The following is a 5,776-nucleotide window of genomic DNA, read 5'->3' on the forward strand; positions in this document are numbered from 1 at the left end:
CCGGGATTTTTACCCGTGACATTTGAATTGCTAGTCGTGAGATATTTATCCTTCTACCACGGAGGCAGTCAAAGATACCGTGTCTCATCAGGAAAACAGAAAAAATCTGTCGATTTAAAGTTTATCGAGAGTATCTGTATCTAGGAAAATAAACATTTTAAATAAATACCAATAAAAACTGAATTCAGAAATTTGTACTTCAGAAGTATCGGTGCGTGAACTTTATTAATTTTCCTGGCAATTTAATGCGATGTATTTATGCGGAACATTACGGAACAGGGAACAACTTGTTACCGCTTCGTTTAATTCAAAATTTACCAAAAACGTTGTTTTCATTATTGAAAATTTAATTATAATTATTGTTAATATTTATATAATTTTTCGCGTCGTGCGTTGTGTGGTAATATTTTAAATAACAAAAACTACTGTATACTTACCAACTTTAAATCAAAATAAACATTATTTCAAATACATATTTTGTTGTACTCTTGTTTTTAAAGCCACTCTGATATACACAAATGAAGCGGTGAGTGCGCAGTAGAAGAAACGACAATAAAGGCGGAGAGAGAGAGGAGGCGGAAGGAGCCAACGAGTCACGCTGGCCGAAGAGTCGTTCCAAAACGACACACAAGAATCAGCCTTTCCCGCACAGAGTTTTGGCTGCCGGAAGGAAAGAGCCGTCGCGTCACGAGGCTGACCGAAAGATAGATTGCAGGAGCCACAAGCAAGAGACAATTTAGTAGTACGTAAGTTTTAACAAATTAGACATTTTTAAACTTGATGTACAAATTTACTAAAATAAAATTAGTATGAAAATAAAATCTCATATTTCCATATTTGAATTTTTAACATTATTTTTTATTTTTTATTTTTTTTTTATTTAGTTAGTTACATTTTTTATATTATAATTTTACTGGTCTTCCATTAAAAGCCTTAGCTTGTGGATGGAAGAAGAGTTAACATTTCACATATTATGTACAAATAAAGTCACGTGTACAGTTAATACAATGCAGTTAATACATTTCATATAATTATAATTACTATTTACTATAATCATGTATTTCAATATATATGTATGTGTAGGTAATATAGACACATGGCAATCAGACCCGTTAACTAAAATATGTAAACATATATGTATTCAGTAAGAAGAAAAACAAGTAAGATTTTTAGTGTGACATTCTCTAAAATACTTTTTGATGGAGTTCAACAATTGAATTTTGTTCCTAATGCTTCTGATTTCTATTGGTAGGTTATTGAAAAAGAATTTTCCTTGGTGAGTATAATGGTGTTGTGCAAAAGAAGTGTTTAATTTGGGGCACACAAATACATGTTTAAGTCTAGTACGATTTTCAGTTATGAATGCGTATTTATCTTTTTCTTTTATAATTTGTATAATTGAATTTTTTATAAATAAGTTTTTAAATGTTGGAACTTTGAATTCTTCGAATATGCTGTCAGTTGGGAAGTCTGGAGGTTTTTTTAGTATAATTTTTATTATTAGTTTTTGAACAATTTCTATGGGGGTCAGATTAGTTTTGTAAGCTGCTCCCCAACTGATAATGGCATACTGAAGAATAGACTGTACTAATACGTAGTATATTGAGTATAGGTTTTTCGTTGATAAAAAGTTTCGTATCCGTAAGAATATATGAATTAACTTCCTAACTCTTTTTATTGTATGGTCGATGTGATCTTTCCATTTTAGGTTTTTATCTATGATTATTCCAAGATATGTAATTTTATCCGCTATTTTCAGAAGTGAACATTTTTGTTGGCAGTGATTAGTATCGTGTTGTGCGAGAGAATGATTATGTAAGAATATTTGAAGATTTGGAGGTGCAATGTTAGTGTTAATTTCGAAAGGAATGACATATGTTTTATCACTATTTAACGACAAGAGGTTATTGTCAAACCATATTTTTAGATTATTTATGTCTTCTGTAGCTTTTAGATTAATTTTTTCCCAAGTTTTTTCTTTTATTATAAGGACTGTATCATCAGCGTAAGAGATAATTTGGCCATGCAATGGTTGAATAAATATGTCGTTTACATACAAAATGAACAATATTGGTCCAAGCACGGTGCCCTGTGGGATACCAAAATTTGATGTTTCTTGGTCGCTAGTTTGGTCATTTATTTTAACAAATTGTGCACGATTGTTCAAAAAACTTTCTATCCATTGGACGGCTTTATCATTGATGTTATTTAATTTCAGTTTTTTGATAAGCTTTGCGTGTGAGATACTATCGAATGCTTTTCTTAGGTCTATGAATATTCCTGCGCATTTATTTCCTTCATCAAGTGCAGAGTATATAAATGATGTTACATTTGCTATTGCATCTGGTGTGCTTTTTGTTTTTAAGAATCCGAATTGATTGGAATGTAATATTTTATTGTTTTCTAGAAAATCAACAACCTTTTTTTTCACAATCTTTTCAAATATTTTTGCTATATTCGATATTAGTGATATCGGTCGATAATTTGAAACATTTTGCGGGTCGCCGGTTTTAAAGATAGGGGATATTATAGATTTTTTATAATTTGTTGGGAATATGCCTTTAGTCAGACTGAGATTGATAAGGTGGTTTAGTGGTTTCAGTAGATACATTTTCATTTCTTTAAGAATTTTCACAGAAATGTGGTCAAAACCTGGAGAGGATCCGTCTTTCATGCTTTCTATTACAAGTTGTATTTCAGTTTCGGTAGTTTTTTTAAAAGTGGATAGTGTATTTTGTTTTTGGGTATTAGTTGTTATAGTTTTTGGTGTGTGTACAGATTTAGTGATTTAATCAGCGAGATTGTTTCCTACTTTAGAGAAGTAAGAATTAAAAATGTTTGCTGTTAGTTTTGGGTCTTTGGATACATCTATGATATTATTTTCATGTTTTAAATATTTTATAGAATTATTTTTTTTCTTATTTTCAATTGCATAATTTACCGTTTTCCAAATAACTTTTAGATTGTTTTCTGAAGTAGAGATTATTTTTTTTAAGTAGTCGTCTTAACTTTTTTTAATTAAAGCTGTTAATTTATTTCTATATTTTTTGAGAACTATCTTAGCATTTTCATCGTGTGGATTTTTAATTGTATTTTTATATAGCCTTTCTTTTTCTCTGATAGATTTTATTAGGCCACAAGTGATCCAAGGTTTTATACGTCTGAATTTTGAATTCGTGTATAATGAGACCTCTGTTGTGGAGGTTTCAATATGATCCATAATTTGTTTTTCAAACATATTTGAGCATTGTTCGACATCGTTAGATTGTAGTATCGTACACCAAGTTTCTGTTTTCAATTTTTTCTCTAAAGTGGCAATATTTGTGGTTTTTTTAATAGTAATTGGAGCCTTAATTTGTGATTTTATTTCATTATCATACAATAATAAGCAAGTGTGGTGGTCAGTAATATTCGTTTGCCAAATCATTGTTTTGATTTTATATAGGTTTTGTAATTTTATGTTTATCCAAATATGATCTAAGCAAGACGATTTTTGTCCGTGCATTTCTCTAGTATTTTTGTTTATGCATGATTTAAAATCTAATTCAGTCATACAATTTAGGAACTCATTTTTGAAAATATTTTCTGATTTTTCGTTAATGTTAATATTAAAATCACCCGCGATAAAACAGGTTTTATTTTTAAGCGGTAGTAATATATTTTTCAGTTGAGTTATAAAATGTGAAATATTTGATTCGTGTGTTCTGTAAATGGCAATTATGTGATAAATATATTTATCGAGTTTAATTTCGATTTGAATACAGTTAGTCAGTAATATTGGGTGTTCTAAAGTCGTGACAATACTGAATTTGGTGTGAACGAATATTGCGATTCCACTATTTTTATTGATATTTATTTTAGTTGGGATGTATGTATAGTTAGGAAGTTGAAAGGCTGGTGACTCATCATTTGTAAATGTCTCTGTTAATATTATACAGTCTGGTTGTAATATTAGATTATTGATTTTAATAATAAATTCATCAAAATTTTGAAACATACTACGAATATTTTGGTGTAATATGAATAAACCGTTAAATTTGTGTGGGAAAAATTCATTACATGTCTCTGTGCTTGCACATTCGTATTCATGGATTTTGTAGAAATTTTCTATTTGGCTAGCTATAAAATCATCCATTTAAAATTAATTTAAATTCATTATTTTCAATTGTTTCACATACCTTTTAGCTGTCATCCTTTTAGTGTCAGTGCAAGTTCAATCCGAATAGTTTCACAATCTGGATAAACTGATGATATGTCTTGGATAAACCTATCCAATTTGATTTTCATGCGAGGTATTTAACTTGGTGGACTTTTTCGCCGGTGAAATTTATTATCTGTTGGAGTAAGCACTTTTAAGTTTTTTGATCAATTCCAACAACAGAAGTGAATAAAAAACAATTCGCAACCGATATAACACATCTAATTTTTTTGGTTTGACATAGAAAAAACAAGTATCTTCCTTCCCAGGACCGACATTTATTTCGTATATTAACTGCGGTAATGTCATCCGAATTCAGGGAAATTCATATAATGTCCACGTGTGTACGCGATAGCCACCTATAAAATAGTGATAGAATGCATTGTCATTGATAACGAGTCTTCATACCGAGTTTCAGCTCGATCGGATGTCGTTAAGTGGGTTAGTTTCCGCTTCCAAGATTTGTATTCATTAATTCATCCGGAATCAAAAGTGAAATTCAAGTGGATATAATATATAAAAGTTAGGTTTACTTCGGGCATACGAATACGCCTACAACACACATATTTCTATCTATATCTTTCAGCGCTTTACTAAGCTATTATAGAAATTGTATTTTTCAATTTTGATTTCGTTTGAAAAATTCTCAAAAACTTACAAACTTCTGGAGTCCCCCTCGCGGAGTAAAACTGTTTTGTATTTTCTATTTGAATTCCTCCTTTCAATATTTTTTCTATTAACATTTCGTTTTAACTTGTGCTTTCTATGCGTTGGTTGAAACGCTCGCTCACCGCTTTCTCTGAGTACAATAACAATGTTAAATTTCCTCAAATATATTTTTAATATTTTCAGTCGATATTAGATAAAATGAATTTTATCAATTTTTTTCAAACGGGTTTAATGAAAACCATTTTGGGTAGAAGATATTTAACCCGGTAAAGTTTTTGAGAGGTTTTTGACGTGCGTGTTCTACGAAAAACAAAATAAACCTTCTAAAGATGGACTGCGATTTGTATTCAGAATGATGGTCTGAAGTGGAATCAATAACAAAATTCTTGCGGGCACAAATGCAAGACTTGGGTTCAAACTTCTAATGCCGGATCTACTTAGCCGAATAGACTGAAATTGAGGATAATTATTCAGAATTATGGAATGAAGGTGAATGAATGACAAAATCTGCAGAAAAAAGCATGTGCGGAAATACCATCATTCTTACGCCAAATAAATGCAAGACTTTGGTTCGAACCACAGACATAGGAATTAATAGACGAGAAGATAATGGCGAGGGGTAAAATCAACTGTTGAAGAACGAAGGGAGTAAGGCTGACTGTGATTCGTCAATAAATCAATCTGACAGTAAATAGGCATCTCGCATTATAATATCACCATTTACTTCTTAAAAGTAAAATCTGCTTTTGAATGAATAGACATTTTTACATGGGAGCGCAAATTACTCGCCACGTTATGAACAAATTTGCGAAGTCCAAATTTGGCAAAAAAATTCGGTTCTATTTTCAGAGTCGAATATTTCGTTTAAGTATTTAGTTAAGACACTTTTATAAATGTTCATAATTTACT

This window comes from Hesperophylax consimilis, chromosome 28, assembly GCF_061612785.1.
Source record: "Hesperophylax consimilis isolate HC1 chromosome 28, BYU_Hcon_1.0, whole genome shotgun sequence".
In the NCBI taxonomy this organism is placed as follows: domain Eukaryota; kingdom Metazoa; phylum Arthropoda; class Insecta; order Trichoptera; family Limnephilidae; genus Hesperophylax; species Hesperophylax consimilis.